Below are 26212 nucleotides of genomic sequence, written 5' to 3'. Positions count from 1 at the left end.
TTTGTTATAAAGGGTTTTGTTTTTCCTTTTTTCCCTAATTTGGGGGCAGAGGGTGGGGTGAGAGGGAGACAAGTTAGGTCTTTGTTCTTTGAAAAAAATAGTTTAAAATTTTCTTTACAAGAAGAAACCAAATCCACACACAAAATCATGGAAATCCATCATCACTTATAGAAAAGTCATGCATAGTGACTGACTTAATATCAGGAGCATTCTCTTTGTCTAGGAACCCTACTTTCAGGCCTGTTGGCTCCTCCTTCACATCTCCGAGCACCTCTGCTGGTAGGTAACTGGCAAGAAAACCAATTCTCCCAGGTACTTTCCAATTACACTGTCACATAACTGGACTGATGGCTTTAGTGAAAAGTTTTGGCCCAGTTAGTTCTCAACTAGTTCTATTAACTCGCGGGAGTCGTTGGCTACCAAGGAGAATAGATTGAGTATAGTTCCCCCACTCCCCAATCCTAAAAATGTCTCCCCCCTCCCATCCTTTGCTGTGCTCACCAGCCACAGGCAAGATCTATAAAATGAAAAACACCAGATTGAAGAGTGAACAATCAAGGGATTGTTTCAGCTGTTTTTAGCAGCCAATTTGGCTCAATGGGATGGCTGAGCTGATCAACAGTCATTGAAGCCAGGGCTGCATGTAGACTTCATCTTGGCATAGTGGAAAAGAGTGGGGGATCTGGGACTGGGGAGAGAGTTCTGAATCTTGGCTCTGGTGCTTATTATCTATGTGACCTTGTCCTTCCCCCCATTTCTGGGTCTCGGCTTCTTCCTAGATAGAATGAGGGGATTGGGTTAGATGGTCCTTTGCGACTTTGAATTATATGAAGGTATAGGTAGGGAATCCAGAGAGGTTTGGATTAGTCGGAATACAGTATCAGAAAGAATAACGATTTTGTTACTAGCAGATATGCATAATGAAGGCCCGGATGGGGACTTTGCTTACTTCACCTAACTTGGGTTCTTGTCTCCAGTTTTATTTGCCTGCCAACCAGGGAGGATTTTGGAAACTAGATGGACCTCATTTTCCCAGTCTCTCATCCAGTTTCTGGGTAGTTGTTTTGAGGTAAAACCCCTGAAATGGCTGAAAAGGGCTCATCATCAGGAATATAATAGGAATCAGAGAGTTTTCAGGGAGCAGAACCTTTTTACACAAAACTATGACTTACAAGTCCCCTAATTATGCATTTACTTTTACCATCCAGTCTGAGTGCATATTTGTTCAAAACAAAAGCTATTTAATCAAACAGTATAGGAAATAAAATGCCAAGAAAAGATTCTTTCTCATATATACATGTAATATATTTTCCCATAAGTTACCATACTATCAGATGGGAACATACACACACACACACACACACACACACACACACACACACCCAGAGAGAGAGAGAGAGAGAGAGAGAGAAAACATATGCAACTAGGGAACACACATGAAAGATACCAACAAAGAGAACATATGGTCAAGGAACATGAGAAGGCATATGTGATGCTGACATCTAAGAGACTGAGGCAAGTCATGCTTCTATTGCTTAGGATGTTTGGGATCCAATAGGATCTATTGCTGATGTCCTCTGATGGTGTCCTTGACCTGCGGTCTATTCTTCTCTGCTTGGTATTGTATTATCTCTGAAGGGTATCTTTAACAGGCTTAAGAATACTAAGCTGCTCTCTGCTATTTTCTTTGTTTTTTAGCTCATCAGGGCTTTCTAATGGTTTCTGTTCCTAACTACTAGGGTATAGGGGCTAAAAACCTCTCCAGGACAAGGGCAGATGAGGCTTGGCTAAATATCTGAATCAACTCACCAGAATGTCCTAGGCTAAATTATAAATCTATTTCTTTTGATTTCTGGGTCAAAAGCTAACCCAGACACTTAGTCCCAGCCAGTACTTTGACCTGGGGTTAGAAAATTCCTTGTTACTGGCACAGGGACCGCCCAGCATGGCGTGCTCTCATCAGAGAAGGTGCTGTGCTCTATGAGCAAAACAGAATTGAATTAGCTTAGAAGAAACATGAGATGCTTAAAGTTAGAGAGTCCATATGTTCATGGAGACTATTTGTGTCGGATCTGGGGTAGAGCATTCAGATCTCATATTGGTCTGATCAAGCACAGTCAGACACACTATAACTCAACTCTAACAACCAATCTGGGGTTAGAAAATTACTTGTTATTCAAGTTGATCCCTACTTATGACCTGAGCCATTTTTAAGATGCTGCCATTAAAAGCAAAGCAAAACAAAATGAAACAAACAAAAACCAGTCTTACAGGAGCTATGTGAGAAGTTAAGATCTTTTTGCTTTAACTTCTCACTAGCTTCTGTAAGGTTGATTTTTGTTTGAAATGCATATGAGGGTAATAGCCAGTCCCAAAATTAAGTGAAGGAGGCAAGGGTTCCTATTCCTGTTTTTTCTCACCTGCCAGAAACAAAATTGCAGATCTTTTTGATACTGTATTGTAGTTAGTCCAAATCTTCCTGATCTTCCTACACATGGTTACTTTGTTACCGGGGAAAAGCATTAGGACCGAGAAGTATGAGCCAACTCCCTGGTCTGTTTTTATGGCAGAGTAATCAAGTAGGAGGGGGGAAATCAGACAATAGTCCAGTAATGAAAAAAATTATCTTTTGTGAGTTCTGTGGATGAGCTGATCTGAATTAATCTGTTTTCTTGAGTGATGGAGAAAAACTTCAGTTGCATGTAATAGTTTCTGTGATCCCCTTCTTCCTCTTTGGGCAGAAGAGGAGGGGCCGGGTGGGGGGGGGATATCTAATTACCTAAATGATTAAGCAGGAACGTAATTGGAACATTGTAAATCAGCCAACAATGAGGAAGCTTCCTAATGGACTGAAAGTGAGCCTGGGATTATGGAACAAAACTCAGTCCAGAGCATCCCGGTGGGCGAATCCCTCTCAAATGAATGTGGAGAAGAAAGAGACCAGATCAGCAAAATTTAAAATACTATTATTAAAGGAGGAAGCCCTGGAACCAATGGAAAGAAGTGTTTGAATTGCTTTGAAAGAGAACCGGGTTTCCTGGATCATCAGATTTTACAGATGGGGAAACTAAAGCCTAGAGAGTTTAATAATTTGAATTTCCCCAAGATCATACAGTCAGTGTCAATCCGGTATATCAGCTTAGATTCTCTGACTCCAAATTCCATTACTCTATTGTTTGGGAAAGCTTCCTCATAATCAACCAGGTTTATGACTCACCCAGCCTTTAACGATTTCCTGTTTCTAACTTTATAATAATTGCCCACATTTAATTACTGAATTATAGTCTGCTAAATGCTTTCTTTAAAACAGCTAGATGAAGTTATAGGGGAAATAGTATTGTGTGATTTTACAGAGGTAAAAACAGAAGGAGTCAGTGTGGTACAGTGGAGCAGCATATTGTATTTGGATTGAGGACCTGGGTTGACGTCCTAGTTCTGCCATTTACATGCTGTGTGACCTTAAATAAAGCATTTTTCTTCTCAGAGCCTTAGTTTGTTCACACAAAAATGAGGGTAATAACACTCTCACTATGTACTTTTAACTTTAAATGACTATCAAAATATGCATTATTATTATTTCTAAAACCCTTATGGATCTCTGTACTTTAACATGTAGGACTTACTGTTATATTACTTTATCATGATGATAGAAATCCCAGCAGAGGCCTCTAGCTCAGCAACCCAGTGTCTCTGACACCTTCCAGACGTAGGAGTTCTTAAACTTTATCATATCATAGACCCTTTGGTAATATGGTGAAGTCCCTTCAAAATCATGTTTTTAAATGCAGAATAGCAGACTAATTATATTGAAATGAAGTATTAAAATACTTTTAAAAGTACAAGAATCTCTATTCTATAAGCTTGTTAAAGTTTCAAGACAACTTGTCAACTTGATAGGATGCTGGTTATGAGGTCAGGAATCGTGATGAAAACTGAAAGGATGGAAAAAGAGATATCTATACTTAACTGAAGGTTAGAAAACAAACAACCAAAAACCAAGGTCTAGCCACATAAAATAAAGACAATTGTATGGAAATATAAGGGGAAAAGGAAAGGATACTAAGTCCATCCTTTGAGGCAGAGATCGAGGTCACTTCCCTTAATTCAGTGAGGAATAACAGCTAGTGGTCTCAACAGAGAGGAATGAGTGAAGAAGAGTGATTTCACAGCTGCCTGAATGGCCCTTTTGGGTGCTCTGGCAGCAGAGGTGTGAAGTGGATGAGAATACTGATTTAGGAATGTAGCAAATTAGCCCTGATGCTTACAGCTTGGGTGGGTTGACTCTAAAATAGTAATAACTCTTTCAAGTTGGAGCAGCAAGAAGCAGGACAGAGCATCAGTGTTGGATGGCTTAGCAGCCTCAGGGAATAGGGGAACAGAAAGAAGCATTTTTGGAGGTGTTAAACAATGGTGGAGATGAAGCTTCATTGAATTAGAACTCAGGAGGCAAGGAACTGTCCAGAGAAGCATCTTAGCTGAAGACAAGACATCTCCCTCTCCCCTTAAATGTGTATTTCTTCGTAGAAGGGAGAACACACATTACTTTTTCTCATTTGCTTTGGAATGTGGGAAATTGTTCTCATTGGCTTATGGATGAGAAGAGTCTTATATAGGACTTTCCTTTGCTATTTATTTTTGCTAACTTATTTTTATTAAATGCTTTGCTATTTGATTTGTGGTTCTTCTCTGATGAGGAGAGTCTGCAATGGATGGAGGATTGGGGTTGAGGATTGAGCTTGAATATTAGAGATGAAAAGTAGGGAAGGAGGTAGAAAAAATTGTCAACCTTTTGAGGGCAAAGTGGCAAAGTCTTACAACTTCAATTTCTGGGCCTGGTAAAACATGATGGCTTGCTTGACTAGGCACTTTCTTAAAATGAAAGTTCCAGGAAGAATTCATCAAAAAGGCTACAGAGTTTGGAGGGTGCTTCTAGGATATGAAGTTAGCTGAGCTTTGTTGATGAAGTCTGGAGAGTCAGGTAAGGGCTTGAGAAAGGAGATAATTGAATGGAAGACTCGTTTTATAGTTTCCTATAATTTCATGCTTTCTCTTGAATTCTAGGAAAATTTTAATAAATAATGGGGGAATCCACCAGCTGAAGTAGGCTTGGGTGAGTTTGGAAGATAGGACTTACATGTACTTATGTGACAAATTGATCCCACTTTCTTTGTCTAACCAACTTCTTGTCTCTTATCTGTCAGCAAACTCCTGCAGTTTGAATGCTAGACCTTATCTTTTACCAGTTCCAATTGTAGTCCCTATCAACCTCTAGTCAGCCTCCGCCATTCCCTCTCCCTGAGGTTCCTCCTTCTTGACTTAAGTTACTTTGTTCTTAATATTCCTTGGTGAGTCATATTCCTGATTTTCTCCTGTAGTGGAGCACAAGATATATGCATGGGTAATTTTTCAGCATTGACAATTACAAAACCTTTTGTTCCAATTTTTCCCCTCCTTCCTTCCACCCCTTCCCCCAGATGGCAGCTAGACCAATACATGTTAAATATGTTAAAGTATATGTTAAATACAATATATGTATACATGAACATACAGTTATTTTGCTGCACAAGAAGAATCGAACTTTAAAATAGTGTACAATTAGCCTGTAAAGGAAATCAAAAATGCAGGCGGACAAAAATAGAGGGATTGGGAATGTTATGTAGTGGTTCACACTCATTTCTGTGGGAGACACTTAATATCTGCTTGTTAATATTACCTTTTCCACCCCGAGCTAAAGGGAAACTTTCTTAGGAGTAGTGTAATACAGTTGACATATTTCAGTTAATGAAAATACATTTTTTTTTTGTATGTGAACTATTGTCTATCTGGATCTTTTATTTTCTACACGTACAATTGATGTTTTGAAAGTAAATGCAGGACTTTACATTTATTTCTGTGAAATTTCCTTTTATAAGTTTGGCTATCCAGATCCTATTCTTGAACAATTTTTTCCATCTTGATTCCATTATTCAATAAATTAACTATCTCTTTTAGCTTTGTTCCACCCACAAATTTGATAAACATATTTTCTAAGCTGTCAAATGAGACCATATTGATAAAAAAGCTCTTAGTATAATAGTAGCATATGAATTCTTATTCCCTTCTTCCCCTTCCTCTATGTCTATCATAGATGAATTTCCTTGAATAAACATCATGGTGTATTGTAGCTTAGGTACTCACTCAATTATCCACCTGCTGTTTTTCATCATAGTGGCAAAATCAGTATCAAAAAGCAAGGAATTTCTGTTGCGAATACATCCTTGGATGAAGAACAGCAATCAATCTCTGGTCTTGCCCCTATACACTGAGTACCTAGTAGAGCCCTGGAGGAACCATCTGGGTCATGTAAGCTTAAGCACTGGGTCTTCTAAGTGCTAGAGGTCAATTATCCATTTCACAAAGCCATTAATTCCCTTTCTTAAAGAGTTAGGTTTGTTCTACTTGCCAATCATTTTCCATTACTGCCCTCTAGCTAAAAAGCTAATAAAACCAGAACACAGAAGGTGTGGAGAAGAAAGGGACTTGGTTGAACTCAAACTGTTTAAAATATGACAAAAGAGTCTATTTCCAACAATAATTTAGCTATCTTAGCTGTTACAAATGTAACCATTTTTTAAATTACCAAAACATTTTGGGGGGCTGTAGTATTAACAAGCCTATGTTTCTATTTATCTTACTCATATTTGTGAGGACCCATTCATTCAATAGGTATTTGATGCTTTCATCACAAGACTAGGAGTCATAGAGGGGGAAAAATAGAGATTAAGGAGACATAGTTCCTGCCCTCAAGGCATTCACAGTCTTGCAGAAAGATAAGAGATAACCACAAACTTAAAAAATTATAATTCATTGTTATGCTGCTTTTTGAGACTCAGAGTAGTTAAAGGATCTGCATATGCTCACACAGCAAGCATTGGAGCCAGGATTCAAACAACAAATCTTCCCAGATTCTAAATTCAACACTCTTTGTATCATATCACATTATTTCAGATAGAGTAAGTTATATCCCTATGAGATGTACCATGAGCATTCTATGGGAGAACGGAACAATGAGAATTCAATTTTTCCTGGGGGACCAGAGAAACTTTCCTGGATGCTCCACTGAAAGTGATGCTGAACCTTATAAGATGGACAGGAAGTCACCAGGTAGAGATGGATGGAGAGAGAGGGAGGTAGACGTTAGAGGCACAGATGGATTAGAAAAGGCATCTGGGCAGAGAAGTAAGAGTGTACTCAGGGGATGTTTTTCTTGAATCATAGAGTATAATAATAATAAGAGTAATAATGATAATATTATGTTTCTCTAACACCTTAAAGTTTACAAAGCACCTTCCTCACCAATAGCCCTGTGAGGTAGGTAACACAAAAACATATTTCCATTTTTATTGTTGTACATTGATTTTAATTGAGTCTGTTTCTTCATGATCCCATTCAAGATTTCCTTGCAAAAATAGTGGAGTGGTTTGCCCTTTCCTTCTCTGGCTCATTTTAGAGATAAACAAATGGAGACAAACAGGATTAAATGGCTTGCTCAGGGTCACACACACTGACCTAGTGTCAGAAGTCAAATTTGAAGTCAGGATAACTCATCTTCCTGACTCCAGGCTTGATTCTCTATCCACTGAGCTAGCTAGCTGCTCTCTATTTTCATTTTGCAGGTGAGGAAATTGAGGCAAAACAGAATAGATTGATTTGCTTAGTCCCCCAACTAGGAAGTGGTAGAGTAGTAGAATTCAAATTCAGATCTTCTGACTCTTTTCTCCATTGCTTGCTCATTCTACTGTATCTTTCATGAATGGTCACAATGAGATAGGTAGGGGAAGTGAGAGTCAGATTATGAAGGATCTTGAAGGTCAGGTCAAAGAGCTTTGACTCAAGCATAAAGGTTATACAGCTCTGACTTTCTAAAATATTTATCATGGAATAGTATGTATTAATTACTTATATTGGTGTCCTTCCCCATAGATTGGTTGTCATAGTGTGTAGCACAAGGTTCTGCAAAAATAAACACCTCTTTTTCTTTTCATTAATCAGACTCATTTAGTTTTGGGTGTAGTGAATAAGTACTGGATTTGGAAGCAATAAGTTATGGGTTCCAATTCTACTTCTACATTACACTAGCCTTGAGATCATGGACAAACTCCTTAACTTCTCTGTGCCTGAATTTCCTCATCGATAAAATGTAGATAATAATATCATACTGGGTGACTCTGGGCAAATCATTAAATTTTTCAGTACCTCCAGGCAATTCTCTAAGAGTAGACATTTCAGTATAATTGCTGATTTGCATTGGTGAAGGGAGTTGCCTCACTGGGACTTCCTCCAAGCAACAAAATCCCCTTTGCTATGAAATCACAGATCTAGCCCAGAACACAAAATCCCTCTTAGGGCTGTTGTGAGCAGGTAAATTGTTTACAATCCTAAAAGTGCTCTAGAAATGTTTGTTATTATTATGGGTAGGCATTGAAATGGAATCATTGGCTCCCCCTTAGCATCTGGGCCGTGCTGGTACATTTTTTCTTTGGTCTGGTCAAGGAGACACACCCTGAAAAAAAAAAAGAGCTTTCCAACAGACCAGATGCAGTGTTCTAATGTATGCAAATCCTGGCCTCAGAAAGCGAATGCATTTAGAACATTCCCTTTTGCCTCAGCACAATGGAAAAACCAAATCAAACTCCCTAGTCCCCCCACTCTGGGCTCAGTTCATGTAACACCCTTATTTATGTGCACTCCCATTATAGAACATTGGGACTGTGGGGACATATGATTCCAAAGCATGCCTATTACAGAATTTTCCCTTTTTTTTTTTTTTTTAATGACCTAAGGAGAAGGAAAAATACCCAACTGCACAACCTCTCTAACAGTGATTTCTAACCTTTATTATTCAAATCCCTCAAGCCCTGTCAGAGCTGCTTTCTGTCAATTTGAGAAAGCACAGGCTGGAAATCCAAAAAGCTTTTCTGTATACCCAAAGGGTGGATTTGTGGGGGCCTTTGGCCAGCCAGAATAAAATGCTGGGTCTGCATCCATTAATTAATACTTGGGCTTGCAGCCGTTGTCACCCTGTGATCTCTAAAAATAAGGCGCCCTGAAGTCTTATGAAGCATTGTGTTGGCATTGCTAATTAAATTTCAGTGTGCCCAAGTTGGGGAGATAGGACAATATAATGGAAAGAGCACTGGGTTCAAATTCCATCTCTATCACTTACTACCTTGAATTCATTCTCTAACCTTTAATTTCCTCATCTGTAAAATGAAGGAATTGAGTTAGATTATTTTTGAGATAGCTTTTCAATCAAACACAAGCTTTAATTGTGTGATCCTGACTATATGTATAGGAATAGCATCTGGGTATAACCATACAGAGATGGGGTGTGAAGGGATTAGTGTTGGGCATCATGGTAGATACAGGAGACCTTTGCAAATTGGCTCCTAAACCAAAGATGGCACAGTGGGGCCATGAACTCTAGCACAGTGAGGACATAAGATTGGCTCCAGAAAGCCAGGCTGTCTGAGAATAAATCTTTCCCCAAAATCAGAGCAAGAAACTGACCTAAGACAATAAAAGGAGAAAAATGAAGGGAGACGGGTTCCTCATACAATTCAGAATGAAAAAACCCAAAATGAACCCTCCTCTTTCCCACCCTCAGGATATACTTAATAACAGAATTTGAAAGTTGACAGCCATCTAGTTCAGTCCCAATCTCCATTTGAAAAACATTTCCTTTACAGAAGTCCCAGAAGAGTTAATAATACTTTTGTTTAAAACTCCTTTGGTGAGGAAGAACTATCACCTTCCAAGGATGCCTATTCCACTTTTGGATAGCTGATTCATCATTAGGGAGTTTTTCTTTCTATCAGCTTGAATCCTCTTCTATCCAACTTTCATTTGTTACTCCTGGTTCTGTCCTTTGAGGCTAAACAGGACAAGTCTATTCTGTCTTCCACGTGACAGTCCTTCAAATACTTGAAGACAGCTATCATTGTCCCTGGGAGTCTTCTATTATCCACGTTAAACATCCTCACTTCTTTCAACTGATCTTCATGTGTCAGGCACTCAAGGCCCTTCGTCATATTGGTTGCCTTCCCCTAGACTCTCTTTAGCTCGTCAATATTCTTGCTAAAGTGAGGTGCCCATAATTGTACAATATTCTAGATGTATTCTGAAGAGGGCAGAGTATAATAGCAGGGCTGTCATCTCCTTATTCCTGGGATCTATACCTCTGCTATTAGAACAGTTTAAGATCATGTTAGCTTCCTTGGCCACCTTCCCTGGAGCCAGCTCTTACTGACAGCTAATTGTGAAATTTTCAACGTGAGCACTTATACCTCAGAAATCAGCAAACTATAAATCAGGGCTTGATTTATTATCTTGTTGATTATTTAGACTTAATAAAGTGATGGAGAAAATATTAATAATGCAGATTAAACTTAAAAGTGTGTCATGAAATACAGATATTTTATATATGCTTGTATGTATATATATATATATACTTGCATATGTACATGTGTATATATGTATACACACATATGCATATGCTATACATATACATACACATATGAACTGGCTGTAAAATATTATACCAGCAAACCTCTTTCCCTTTGCATGTGACACTATTGATTCATAGTGAGCTTGCCATCCCTTAACATCTCCAGATACATTTCAGATCACCTGCTGTGTAATCATCCTATCTTGTACTTAGGAAGCTGATTTTTTGAACCTGAGTGTCAGATTTTACATTTGATACACTCTTTCTTTTGAAATCACTCTGTATCATGTTGCATAAATATAGTATTTACCTATAGCTGTTTCCTGCTCCTAGCAGCATGAGGGTAGAGACTGTGTTATGTTTATCTTTGTATTCCTCTTACCCAGCACAAAGGTATGAACATAGCAAACATTTAAGGCTTTTGGTCATTGAATTTATCTTTATTAAATTTCATCTTTTTCAATGTAGCCCAAAGTTCTAGTCATGATATTTTAAAATCTTGACTCTGTTGTTGAGTATGTTAGCTAGTCCTCCCAGTTTTGTGCCATCCCCAAAAATGTTAGGCATGTTATTTATGACTTTATCCAAATCATCAATCAAAATATTAAATAACATGAGAAGAGCAAAGATTCCTGGGGCACTCTCCTGGAGACCTTTTCCCAAATTAATAGAAAACCATTAATGATCGCTTTTTCAGATTTGACCATTCCATTTATTCTAATTTCTTCTAATTGTATTATCATCTAGCATATAGGATAACAAGTCTTTATTCAATATTGTGTTAAAATCCAGGTAAGTTATTTCCATCATTTTCTCCTGATCTATTAATTTAATTATCCTGTCAAATGAGGAAATAAGCTAGTCTGTTATGACTTTTCTTGACGAGGCCATTCTGGCTCTTTGTAATCATTGTTTCCTTTTCTAGTTATTCATACATCATCCCTTTAACAAAATATGTTTTAGAAAGTTACCAAGATTTGAAATGCACTTCACTAGACTATAGTTTGAAAAATCCATTTCCTTCCCTTTTTTGTAACATTGGAATAACATTTGTTCTTTTCCACGTTATCTGCCTACCTTGTAAGGCTCAGCACCAATTTCACCTATTCTATGAAGGTTTCTCTGTGTGTGTCCTAGGACATTTTCATTTCTTCTGTGGAGATCATCAAGGTTTTAGATGTATGCATGCAGCCTTTGCTGCCTGGTAACAGCTACAAGACTTAGAGTTGCTGCCACAACTTCTCGTCTCCAGCTGTCAGCATCTGACTTTGCACTTGTCAAAATATGTTAGTGAGTTGTTTGTCCATTTTTGGAATCCAGTTTCATATACATAAACTTGGAACTTATTGGTGATAGCCCATATCAGAGCCAAGAACTCTAGTCTGAGCGTGGGATTAATCTTACTGGGGGAAGCCTTGTAAAAAGGAAATCTGCTGTTATTCTCGTGTTCCCCAGTGTATAAAATTGGTCACAAGCCCTCTAGGATGGTATCGTTACTTAACACAAAGACTTACTAGGGTCTGAAAGAAAAAAAAACCCAAACCCCAAGCCCCACAATACTGACATATATGTCAAACAGCCAACTCCAAATCCTTGCTCATGTTTCTCATCTTGAGTATTACCAAATGGTTCCAGGGGAGCTCAGGTCCATTGACTTTTTCTTGTCCTTTTTGCTTTTTTACAACCCTTAATATTCTATAAGTAATAACACTGAAAGATTTTGTGATGATAGCATGTTTCCAAACCAATATTTGAGAATAGCCACTGAATCCTGGAAGTCTTCATTGTTCAGTAATTCTTCAGATATGATGGGAATGGTCATCTTCTCAGTGTCAGCATTCATTTCCTACTGGGATACTATGAGACTCCATAACTGACTGAAGCTCTGAACAGCTGGCCAGTTTCTAGACCACTTATATATTCAATTCTTTCTCTTCTTCATTATTCATTAAAGGCAGCTTGATGATATAATATAGAGAGTCCAAAAATTTTAGTCAAGAAGACCCGAGTTTGAATCCTGCTGCACTTAATCCCTAATTATTTGACCTTAGCCATGTCAGTTAATCTCTGGGCTTCTATTTCCTCATCTATAAAGTGGGGATAACAATAGCACCTGCCTTATATAGTTGTTGTGAAGATCAAATTAGACATGCTTAAAGCAAGTTTCAAACTCTAAAGTGCTATATAATTGTTGGTTCTTATTATTATTTTCTAGGTCTTTCTGATTACAAGTCTACTATACTATCCTGCCTTTCTTGGGTTTGAATGCAGTTCTGTCACTAACCGTGTAATTTTCACTTTCTTGGGACTATTTCCTCTCTAAAATGAAAAAGTTGGACTAGATGATGGTAAAAATCTTTTTTATCTCTCAATCCATGATCTTGTGAGCATACCAGGGCCACAGTGATCACAGTTGATAATATCTACTTTTATAGAGGATTGAAAATTTTCTATTCATTGTCATGTAATCCCCAAAGATGAGGAATCTTTTTCACTCAGGCCCTTTCATAGGATATAGAAATATGTGCCATAAGTGTGTAATATGAAATTACTTGCCTAGCACTATTGGACAATTTCCCTGCTGCAGGATTGGAGAAAGGGTAATAAGGAACCCAAGAGCACCAGTGGAGAGTACTTAGAAAAAGTTAAGAGTAGGGATAAAGTTCTTTGGTTGGGGTTTAGAGCAGCCCTACTCTGGTGCTTTTTTTTGTTTTTGAGGCTAGTTGGTTGGATTTAAAAGAAGTACTTTAGGAAAACTGATGTTGGACTATTGTCCATGTGGGTACCCTTCTTACTCAAAGTTTTAGTAAGATTATTTCATCTGTTTGACTGATCTAAAATAAGTCATCTTCAGTCTTGGTCCCAAGGCTCTCTTCTTTGTCCTTCAAGGAAAAGTAGCTTTGCATACTGGTCCTTCTACCGGGCATGGCCTGAGTGTTTTTAGGTGAAATTTGAATGACATTGATAGAGTTGGAAGCTCTTTTGATTTCTATGGCTCCTGCATGACAAATTGTCCTAGTATAAATTTTTGTTCACCTGTGATTAACCACTCACTCTTCCATTATTGTCATTCCAAGGTCCCTGACCAAACATATCAACTCTTAAGTAATGAGAGGACATACTTGGCACAAACATGGCAGAGGTGTACCCATCTTGCTTTGCCCATTTATTGGTACTCTAATCACTTGAATCAATCTTTGTGCTTCACAAATACTATGTTTTAATTACTTTTATAGTTGGCACTATTTCTTATAAACAATGAGTTTTGTATGTTGTTATATAAGAGGAACTAAAGAATAGGGGCAAAATGATATAGAGCAGCTAGCACCTAACTTTAGAGAGAAAGGTAAGAAAAAGGGTAGTAAGTGGCCAGAGGAATCTCTTTTCATGTCTGGCTTTCTTTTGACTCCTACTCTTCCAATAATGGGGAATGGCTAGTCATCAAAAGATGATGGGAATCCTATACATCTCAAATGATCAATCTTCTGTGCTGAGAAATAGTTCGGGCAGGATCAGATAATAAAACTAGGAGTAGAAAAGTTGTGCTGGTCATGAGTTGATCCTAGTTCCCTGTCCAAGATCTAACTGGATTCTTGAGTCGTTAGGAGGTTATAAGTAGCAAAACAACTATGAAGTGGGGACATTTGCAAATTCACTCATTGGATGTTTGCTAGACACAGTATTAGGATATGTGCCAGCTTCCAATAGGAGCAGCTGGAGAATGATCGACTCTAAGCATCTGAACTGTATCTAGTAGCTTCTAGGTTTGAGACATGACTGTAGATCAAGTTAAAGATAACCTCAGTCTGAGAGAAACATAACAACCCATATGGTAATAATTTTAATATATTTTTTATTTTATTTATTTACTTTTATTTTTTTGATTTTATTTTATTTTATTTATTTAATATATTTTTATTTTATTACTTATCTCTTATTTCTTTGGTCATGGTGTGATTAGAGTACATTGAGATACAGCAAAAAAGGAAGAAAGTAAAAATTTTTTTTGGTGGGTTGAGGTTCAAGCCAAGAGTTTAATTGGGTATATCTACACATACAAATGTTCTTAGACAAGAGAAACATTTAAATGTGAAAAACAAACAGGTATATGAAGGAGAGATTGGGTACGGGGGGGGGAAAGGACTAATTTTTTGTAGGTCAGAGAAGGGAAAACATTCTCCGACTTTCATTCAGGGTTGGGGTTCTGGAGTCACCCAGGATCCAAGGAATTGGACCTAGGGGACTGATGTCATTCAGTCTGAGATCCATATAGAGCTTGATATTTTTCTCAAGCTTTTTCTGGTATTGGAGAGAGTACATGCTAATGGAGTGATTGTGGGACTATACAATGTCTGGTTCTTATTTTGAACAGGATGCGGTTAATGACCAGTAGTCTCTTGGTGGTTTAAACTTATCTTTGAATTAGGCTCTTCCAGTCTTACTATATGGTCAGATACTTTTTTCCATCTTACTGTATGGTAACAAAGTAATTTTCCTTTATGGTCTCACCACCTCTGACTCATTTAGCATCTGTAAATTTTTGAGTACTGTGACTCCCTGTCTTGAGTCTTTGAGGAGTTTAAGAAATTAAAACCATAATACTACAGATGGGTCCTGACCAAGGTGGATTCCCGTGGCCATATCACTTCTGATCTTCTGGATGCCATATTTCTCTTCTTTGAGCCCAAGATTGCATTAGCTTTTTGGGCTGTCATATCACACTGTTGGCCTCAGATCACAAGATCATAAATGGAAGGGAGCTTAGTGGCCATCAAGTCCAATCCATTCATTTTTAGAGATGAAGCCCAAGAAATTTAAGTAGCTTGTATATGGTCATCTAGTAAGCATCAAAGATGAAATTTGAATCTATGTCTTCTAGCTCTTAAGTTAGTATGCTATACTATGCTTGACCTTGTAGTTTAGTCTAAATCATTTCAGACTCAATTCTACCATATTGTATTTGTGAAGTTGAATTTTTTTGAAACCGAGAATAATACTTTACATTTATTCCTATTAAATTTCATCCTTTTTAGATTGGTATTGATTTAGTTATTCTTTCAGTCAACAAATACTGGGTTCCTACTATGGTTAGGGGGCTTTGTTAGGGACAGTGGGAGCAGTAGGTAGAGCTCTGAATTTAGAATCAGAAGTTTGATTCATCATGATGATGTTCAGTTATTTCAATCTTTGTGTCCCCATTATTATGGGTTTTCTTGGCAAAGATATTGGAGTGCTTGGCCATTTCCTTCTCCAACTCACTTTATAGATGAGGAAACTGAGGGAAACAGGATTGAGTGACTTCCCTAGGATCAAACAGCTGGTCAATGTCTGAGGCCAGATTTGAACACAGAAGGATGAGTCTTATTGATTCTAAGCATAGTATTCTATTTTGCTTTGCCACAAAGCTGTCCAAGAGCCTGATTCAAACTTAGTCTTTATTTGTAGTTTCCTGTACAATCTTCTCCTTTGGTACTACAATATATATATGGAAATGCTAATTTAATTTAGTGGTAAGGTCAAGAGAAAAATAAAATAAAATAAAAAGCCCTCTAGTCCGTACTATTTATTCCCTAGATGACTTCAGGCAAATTGCGTTCCTTCTCTGGGTCTCTATTTTCCTCTTCTCTAAAATGATCAGGTTGGATCACGTAATCTTCAGGTCCCTTCTAGTTCTTTATCTCATGATTTGAACACAAATAATTGGGGGAAGTCCTCTGAGGTCAAACACAATGTGTGTGTGTGTGTGTGTGTGTGTGTGTGTGTGTGTATGTATGTTTCTAATCCCCAGCATAGTGCATAATGGATAGGTGATGAATACTTGGTGAATTGAATTAAATGTGTAAAGGGACAATAATGTGGAATATGAGACTATGGTCCAGTAATATAATCTTTCAGGGGAGGGAATAAGGTAACCTTTCAAATTAGGGAGAAAGAGGTGAACAGGGAAGGTTTCCTGAAGGAGAGGGACATTTGAGTTGGACTTATAGCTCAATTCTATTTTTTTTAAAGATGGAGGTGAGGGGATTCAGTTTTCTTCCTGCTTCACAAGAATAGCCCATTGGAAATCTCTAGAGAAAGGACGAGCCCCCTTTGGGTCTCCTCCCAGATTCTATGAGGAGCTCAAGCTTCAGCTCTTCTCCTTTCTTTCTTTCTCCTTTACCATCACAGGGAGGCAGTAGATAGTGGAAAAATTGACATAGTGGGAAGAAGAGGGGAGCCTGGGAGTGCTAAGGTATAGTCACCATGGCAACAGTCTCCTGATTCCACTCCTCTCTGGAGACCTTTGGCTCTGTCAGTGGCCATGGCAATTGGTCCTTACCAGTTGACATATAGCATTCTGTGCATTAGTCAAAAAGTATGCAGGTTACAGTGCTACCTCACTTTAAGGAAACCTAACAGATGAAATCTGGATTTGCATGTCCCAGAAATTAGAGGATAATGATTTGTTTTACAAAAGAATCCTTCAATTTACAAAGAAGCTTAAGGTCTATAGGATTATTTTAAAAAATATACAGAATCATAGAATTTGAGAACTGAAGGGGATGTAAGAGATCATCTATTCCAACTCATATCTCTAAGGAATACCATCTCTTGTGTATACATGACAGGTGGTTGTCCAGTCTCTGCTTGAAGGTTTCTAAGTTGGGGGACCCACCACCTCTTAATACATCCCAATTCCACTCATTCTTAGAAATATAAATGCTGCAACTTACTCTAGCCCCAGGCATTTAAATTCTTGCCAGTCTACAAAAATTGATGCAATCTTTTTTTTTTCTTCTTCTCTGGAACATATCTATCTATTGTATGAAATGAAGAAAACCTATAATGTGACATTTCAGGGTAGTATGGTATAATGATGGGGTCTCTGAATGAGAAGACTTGGGTGCTAATAAGAGATCTGTCATTGATCAATTGTGTGATTTTGGGAATAATAGTTTACTTTTCTGAGTCTCAGGTGCTTGGGAATAATATGGGATTAAATATGGGATCAAATGAGAATAATAATGATTCCCCTACCTTGGGAGATTATGGTTGGCTGTCTAATGTTTGTGAAAGGGTTAAAACAATTTTTAAAAGATTAATTATAGACAACTTTACAATTGATTACAACATATGAAAGTGTTTTGAAAAAAGTACAAAGCTCTATGCAAATGCAAGGCTTATCTATTTGACAGCTGGTCAACATTCAAATAAAAATAAAACAATAAAATAGATAATTTTAGTGGAGACAAAAGGCAACATAATATAGTGGAAATTCAGTAAACTGAATTTGGAATCAAAGGAAGTGAGTTTGAATCTCAGTTTACTTACTACCCAAGAAACTGTTGGATCTGCCATCTAAGATTTCTTAGCCTCAATTTCCTCCTCTGTAAAGGGAAGGAGTTAGTTTAATCAATCTCAAAAGTCCCTTGCATCTCTAGCTTTCTATGCTCCTTTGTGCTCTAAGGTCCTTCCCAGCTCTAAATCCTATGATATGATGACAGGAGACTTGTTCTTAACTTATCTGGTGAGCCAGGTAGCTTTCTGGAACCATAGCTAGTAGAGTGGACTTTGCTCTCAACCCTGGGCTCACCTTACAAGGGACCAGAGGAAAGAGCCCAAGGGTCTGTGTAAATAGAGAAGGATAAACATATTGGAAGAGAAAGGAGCAGCCTCAACAAATAAGTGGAAGGCCTTCAGGATTCAGTTAAGGAAGTTGGGGTGATAGAACCAAAAGAGACTAATACATGAGTCTAAGGTAGAGTTTGTTATAGACAAGATAGTGCAGAGTGGCACAGATCCAGGGCAGAAAAGGAGGAGACAAAAAATACAAGGGGCTATAGCTATCAACTTAAAATTTTGAGTCCAGCTTTCTAAGAGATGAAGGGATAAAGCAACAGAGTGCCATTGAGGAAAGAGCCCTCACTCTAGTGTATGGGGCTTTCAAATGCTTTCTGATATTTATTGTCCATGTAATCTTGGCCAAGTCATTTAACTTGTAAAATCAAGGGAATCACAGTTAATGATACCCAACTAAATGCCCTTTTGGTTCCAACATTTGATATTCTAAGATTTCTCCTGGCTCTAATGTTTTATGTTCCAGGTTCCCTCTTCCTTTATTATTATTTGTCTGAAGTTCCTTTTTTGTTGTGTTTTGTATGTAGGCTTATGTTCTGAAAAGGAATGGTTTGCATTTTTTTTAAACTCTAGACCAACTGATGCATGCATGTGTTGTTGTCTCTTATCGATATATCTGTTTTAAGAAATCACATATAGAGCAGCTGATGTCTGCAACGGAAGAACAATTAGTTCAAGGTTCACAATTCTAGGTATGTGTTTATTGAGAGAGATAATCACTTCTTGACCTATAATTTCTCTAGAATATGGCCTATTCCACAGTGGCTATGGCTGGCAAGGTGGAGGGGAGATGGGTGATAGGTGATGGCTAGTCTAGACTGCAAGCTGCTTTGACATGTTTTGAGGCAATTAAAAGTAAGTAGGAGGTTAGGCTTGTCTTTCCACTCCCGGCACTTAGCACAGTGCCTGGCACATAGTAGATGCTTAATAAATGCTTGCTGATTGATTGAAGCAGTCAGGGTTAAATCCCCAACCACACAGAGCCAGATAGAAATTTGATTTTCACATTATTCTATTTTGGTACTCTATGTTCCAGACAAACAAGATTATTACCTGGTCCCTTTTCTCTCCCTGTTCTCTCCTGCTTTCCCGCCTCCCTGCAAATATTCAGGTCTGGAAATTCCCTCCTCACTTCTGCCAAATCCTGGCAATTTGGGTGCCAGCTCCTCCATGAAGCCCTCCCAGAACCCCCCAAGTATAAGTAATTGCCCCCTTCTTCAGATTCTCCCAGAGCACAACTGCGTGGTCTTCCTTTTTGTTTCTCTCTCACTTCGCTTTACATTATCAATAAATTATTCAGGGCTTACTAAATACCTACTATGTGCCAGGGACTATACTAGTCTCTGGGAATACAAATGTAAAAAAAAAAGGAACTGCTCCTTATTCTCAGGGAGCTTAGATTATATTGGAAGAGATGCCATGTACATATATCACTATATGCAAAAGAAATTTAAAGTAGTTAGACAGGAACAGAACGAGCATTTATTAAGTGCCAAGTGAAGACAGCTAAGGGGTGCAGCGGATAGAGTTTCTGGCTTGGAGTCAGGAATCTGACCTCAAATGTGACCCGCGGCAAGTCCCAAACCCTGTTTGCCTCAGTTTCCTCATCTGTAAAATGAGCTGGTGAAGGAAATACAAACCACTGCAGTATCTTTGCCAAGAAAACTCCAAATGGTGTCACAAAGAGTCAGACATGACTGAAAAGATTAAATGACATATGCCAAATAATAATCACAATAACTAATACATAGCACTTATTATATGCCAGGCACGAGGCTAAGTGCTTTACAATCATCATCTCATTTGATCCTCACAACAAGATGGGTGCTATTGTTATCCCCATTTTACAGATGAGGAAACTGAGCCAGACAGCAGAAAAGTGATTTTCCCACATAGCTGGTAAGTACCTGAGACCAGATTTGAGTACTTTAGCCCCAGCACTATGAGATATATCACCCAGATGCCTCCAGAGAGGGAGGACACCAGGAAAAGCCTCATGTAGAAAGTAGAGCTTGAGTCTAGTCCTGAAGGAAGTAAGTGCTCCCATAAGGCAGGAGGGAGGGCTTAGTCACAGAGATGGAAGAGGTGCAGAATGTAGGAAAAATGGAGAGGAGTCCAGTTGTCTGGAAGAAGAATGCGCAAAGGAGAGTAATGTGTGGTAAGCTTGGAAAGATAAGTTGGTATCAGATCGCAAAGCTCTCATTTTATCATAGAAACAATAGGGAGCCATTGGTGTTTATTGAGAGGAGGAGTGACACAATCAGATCCATGCTCATGGAAGATCCCATAAAGCTTGGAATAGAAATAAAGGGAGATAAACTTATTTGTATACACGTTTTCTCCCCCCTCCTCACCACCATAAACTCCTTCAAGGAAGAGACTCTTATCTTTGTGTCTTAAGCCCCTAGCTCAGTCCATTGCACATAATAGGCATTTAATAAATGCTCACTGAATTGTGGGGTTGAATTCCAGGAAAGCTAACTGCAGCGGGACAAGGAGAAGCCGGCAGAGATTTGAGGAATCCCAGCTGCCAGGTCTGACAATCTGGCTGGCTCGCTGTTGGCTGGCAGTGCCATCTCCTTGTTCGAGGAGTGGGCCGGCCACCCTTTCCCCAGCTCCCCTCCAGCTTAACATGCTGCAGCTGTTCCATGGGCTGGCTCTGACAGGACCGGAAAGTGTGGGCCCGGATTCTTGCTGTGAAATTCAACATGCGTGACATTCAAACATGTCCTCATTTGTCAGGAGTGCTAAATGACATGATGGGGGAAAGCAAGCCATCTTGGTTAAAACAAACACTGATTAGCACTGATGATAGAAACATAAACAAAAATGTGGCAATAATAATAATAGAACAAGTCACGTTTATGTGGTATTTTGTAATGGCTAAGTCCATTGTTCTCCTTGGGTTCTGTGACCTTTGTCCTTGACCCTTCTGGAAACTGAGGCTTAGAAAAGTCCACACACCTAATTAGGAAACGGCATCAGGGACTCAACTCTAGGTCTCTGACCCTAGCAAATGTGCCTTTTACTATCCCACCTCTCCCCCTGGAGGGACATGACTTTGTCATATTGTATTTGTGTATGCTCAGAGCCTACAGCGGGGCTTTGCGCTTAGGAGAGGTTTAATAAATACTTGTCAACCCGACACCATCCAGAATGAACTGAATTAGCTATTGTTCTTCTTTGCTTATGACATTAGGTTAGCTTTGGTCCTGTGCTGAGACTTCGCTGAGAACCCCCATGTTTAAAAAGTGAAAGCAAAGATAGAATGATGATTTGATGCTTCCCAAAGGGCCTAAATATTCAAATGAGATAATATTTATAAAGCATTTCATAAACCTTAAGGCACTATACAAATGCTAAAATGCTAGTTATTAGTATTATAACCGACAGTCTATTATTATTAAACATTAGTCATAAATTAGTATTGCTAAACATTATTAGATATAATAATAATAATTTCAACAATAATTGTGATAATAGTAATAACAATAATTTCAGCCTTTACCAAATAGACTAATTTCATGGTCCCCAACTCATTCGTTTTGAGCTATATTCTCTAAATATCACCAGATCATCAGGACTCTTATATTAACCTGGGAATGCCTGTGGCTTCCGCTCCGTATCTTGGGATGCTCTGAAGGCTCTTCTTCACATCCTCAGCTCATTGAAACTATCCTCTCCTCTGGGCTTTCTTGGGGCGAGGAGTTAACCTGAAAGGTGGATTCATCATAAACTGATGGGTTATAAAAAGAATAATGAGCAGTTATAAGCTTGCAGTGGACATGATACACCTTATCCTTATTTGATCCTTACAATTGTCGTGCAAGGGAGGGATGAGAAGTGATGTTCTCCCCATTTTACATGTAAGGAAACTGAGACCCAAACAAGTGAAATGACTTGCCTCATTAGTTAGTATGCATCACGGGCAAGCTGTGAGTAAGGTTTTCCTTTGCTTCGAGTCCATTGCTCTTTCTGCTCCACAAAAATGCTTCTCTTTTTCAGGGGGAAGCACACAAGACAGAATAAAAAAATTTGGACTCCAATCCTGGAGCTGACGGGAACAAAGAGGTTTTAGGCTACACTAGGAGACAGTCAATCCAGCTTGACCATTGTTTCTCTGTTTGGGGCTCCCAGGCATGGGAGCTGATTGGCTGTTGGCTACAGCCAGCTGATAATGTGAATGCAAATCCTATGTAAATGATGGAATCAGGGCAGTTCTTTGTGAACCTAATGGAGGGCTATGGAACAAGGTACTTTTTATAATGATAGGCTTCTGCCTGAGTAACTGCTGAGCACAGAGCAGTCTGTAGAGAACTCTGTTCCCCTCTATAATCAGCTGCGTGCTCAGCGAAAGGGAGGGACGTGCTTGAGAGCATCTGGGGTGCCCACCACCCCTGTTCAGTGGCCAGGGCTTTGAGGTTACCCGCCACCGGCTCAGCTGCAGGGGTCTGAGGCTGAAACCCCAGCGCTCACCCAGTCTCTTCGAAATGTAAGGGAGGCCAACAGGAGAGTCCCTCCCCCAATCTGCTGCCCTGCGGACCACTTCTGGTGGACGTTGTGTTTTCTGGCTCCCAGCCGAAGGGCTTGGCAAGGGCTTGGGGTCTGGGTGGTCCCTTCTCTTCCACCCCATCCACATCATGAAATCTGTGACAAAGCTGCATCGCCGAGGTTGGCTATTAAAGGAAGTTCTCCTCCCCTTCCTCACCTGACTTGTGTTCTGGAAAATGGGAGGAAGAAAGAGCCCCAAAGGGGAGAGTCGTTTCTTTTAATGGTGTATGAAGGAGACGTCTCTTAACTCAGTAGCCAGTCCTTTCTGCTGTAACTCTGAGGCAGCCCCTCTTTACTCTTCCTTCCCCTTTCTGCTAGATGGCTTAGAACCGCAAAGATGTGTATTCAAATCCTACCTCAGACAGCTATATTAGCTGAGACAGGGTTAGTCATCTCTTTCAGTCTCTGTTTCCTCATCAGTCCTAAAAGTCCCTTTCAGTTTTGAATTTCAGTCTGTGACCACCCGGAATCTGCTGAATCACTTCCAAAGTGCCAAGTCCCACCGTGATGAGCTGAAAGCGGTCCAGAGTGCTGAAAATGGGGGAGGAAGTAGCCCTCAACTATTTTTCTTTCATTCAAATAGATTCTGCAATTTGACTCCAGAATAGCACAGAACATGACTATGGATGCATTCCCCACCCCCCATCTCCAAACAAATAGGGGAATTAACAATCCCCACAAGCTCCTCACTCTTTTTCTAAAGGGAGAGCCAGTGCCAGGGTCAAGAAAGCAAATACTAAGGGGAAAAAAGAAAGGAAACCCAGACCACCAGAGTGGAATTATGGCAAGTTTCCCAGAGTCTTTGTTGGCTATTCATTCCTCCAATCTTCAACACCAGGAGCTTTACAATGATACTAGTTTGACTATTGTATACCACCATGAAAATGATTCTATACATATGTATGCATGAAATATATATGTGTACATACAGAGAGGCATGAAATTTTCATGCAGATGTACAATAGCTATATATATGTGTGTAAATATATATGTATTTGACATACATATATAATAATTTAAGGTTTATAAGATTACCCACATTTAAAAAATAAGGAAACACAAGCATAGAAAGGCAAAATAATTTCACCAGGATCATATATAACAGTTGTTAGTTTTTGAACTGACAAGGACTTTTAAGAATATCTAATCCAACTTCTTCATTTTCCAGATGAAGAAATTTGGAACCAGGAAGGGGGAGTAAGTTGCTCAAGATCATGCACAGAAATTAATGACAAAGTTAGGAACTAGAACCCAGAAGCTCTGTTAGTCTACGGATCTTTCTATTGATCTCACCAGGGACTTCATTAAAATTTTGAACATTTTCAAAGAGCCAGCTTTCAGAGGAGTCCAAGATGGAGTACAGGCAATATACATGCAGTGGAGAGGGGACTATTTATTATAGTGACAATATTTATATAGGGATTTCAAGATTCCTATTGGATAATTTTTGCTTCTGGAGCAGATCTTGGAGCATGGGATGCTGGAACATTGTTTATAATATCTAACCTGGAATGGACCTTAAGAACCCAGTGTTAGAATTGGCAGAGATGCCACAAATACCCCTTCAGTGTCAGATGAGTGAACTGAGATCCTGAGCAGCTCTTTGGTGGCTAGGTTTCAACTCTCTAAGCCTCTGCTGCTAACATCAGTAATTTTGATTCCATATGAAAAGCAGAGATATTACTTGTATTCTCTCAACTGTTATCAATTGCCATGGAGCAAAGGCTGAGGTTCAGATAGCCAGGGAGGAATTAAGACCTTAAATCTGCAATAAAAAAGTTAATAATTTGTTGGTTGTAGAAGTCAGGAACATATTTTCCTGAGTTTGGCAGTCTGTGTTTCTGTAATTTCTATTTTGTTCATTTCTACCTCTAAAGTTACAAAGTCATTCCCTTTACAATTTATTCCAATGAAAATTTTCTATTTCTATTCTTTGGGGGAATGTTCTAATTCTAATCTTTGTTATTATCAAGAACTTAAGTAACAGTATATTTGGTTTTTTTCTCCTTGAATTCCATTTTGGTCACATATTAACTATGGGATCATGGGTAATTCAGGTAATCTCAATGAATTTATTATTATTATTATTTTTGCCACATTTGATCAGTTGTATTTTTTAAGGAATTAAACTTTTAGTCTACGGATCTTTCTATTGATCTGACCAGGAGCTTCATCATAATTTTGAACATTTTCTTCAGTTGATTTTTGTCCTTCCTTTTCCAAGCTGTTGATTGTCTCTTACATAACTCTCATTTCTTTTCCCATTTTTACTTCTACCTTTCTTATTTCGTTTTTAAAATCCTTTTTGAGCTCTTCTAGGAAGACTTTTTGGTCTTTATATTTTGACATTGTGGTCCTCTATCACCATAATAGCTTTCTATGGTTAGGCTTTTTTCTCTAGAATTTTTGCTCATTTTTAGCCTATTTTGTGACTTTTAATTGAGATCTGCTCCTGGGGCACATGTGGGATTGTCTCAAGCTTCTTTCACTGGGGGCCAGGGGCTTGATCACTGAATTTTTGTTCTAAGACCTCGAGGCTCTTGGCTTGCGCACTGTGTTGGGGGTAAACAAACAGGTCTAGTCACACCTATTGTGCCAGAATTCTAGGGCTGACAGTATGCCTTCTGTGCTGGGAATAGAGGCCTCATTGCTGGCTTGCTGTGCCACAGATCTGCTGAGGTATTACTGAGAGACCCTAGTTACTGATCTGTGCTGTGGTTAAAAGCTTTCCCCTGGCTTTCCTGGACACTTCCACACCTATGAAGTCCTCCTAAGGTATGTTAAGCTGGAAAAATGTTTTACTCTGTCTTTTTTTGGATTCTATTGCTCCAGAATCTGTTTAGAGGCTTGATTTAACATTGTTTCCAAGGGAAAGTGGCAAGAGCTTAAAAAACTTCCTGAATTCTCTCTGCCATCTTGGCTTTGCCCCATACTGATCTAGGTAACCTCTAAAACCCAAGTTTCATCATCTAGAAGAAAATGTGGATAATCAATGGAGATACAAGTGAAATAAATGGTAACTTTTTCATAAGAGTTCTTGTGAGGAAAGTGATTTTATGACCTTAAAATACCAAATAAAAGTGATTTTGAGGGAAGATTCTGGAGAGATGGGAGAATAGGTTGGAAAACTTTTGATTCTCCAAATTTCCTTTACAGAAGAAAACAGAACATTGCCTCAGAGGGAATGCACAGTAGCAGAAATGAACAAAACTCATTGTAAAGCAGTTGTTCTCCTAAGACAACCTAAGAAGAGCCCAATAAAGACCTGACCTGCAAGGGAAGAGGTTTGGCTGGGAGTGTGAAGTGCAAATACCTTTAGGCTACTCTTCAGAATCAACAAACAACAAGCCCTGGGGGCAGCTAGGGTTGAAGGCAGCTTCAGCCTTAGAAGCATTCATCTAATGAGCAGTGTTGGGGTTTGACAACTAAGTAGAAGATTGAAAAACCTTCCATTGTTGAGAGATGCTAAGCACACTTATGCTGATCAGATGCATCCCAGACTAGCTGTCACTGTGGATGAGAAAGAGTTAGCACACATCTGGTAAGTGGAGTAGCAGA

The sequence above is a fragment of the Sarcophilus harrisii genome, chromosome 1 (genome assembly GCF_902635505.1).
Source record: "Sarcophilus harrisii chromosome 1, mSarHar1.11, whole genome shotgun sequence".
Taxonomy (NCBI): Eukaryota; Metazoa; Chordata; class Mammalia; order Dasyuromorphia; family Dasyuridae; genus Sarcophilus; species Sarcophilus harrisii.
This window is presented reverse-complemented; position numbering follows the sequence as displayed.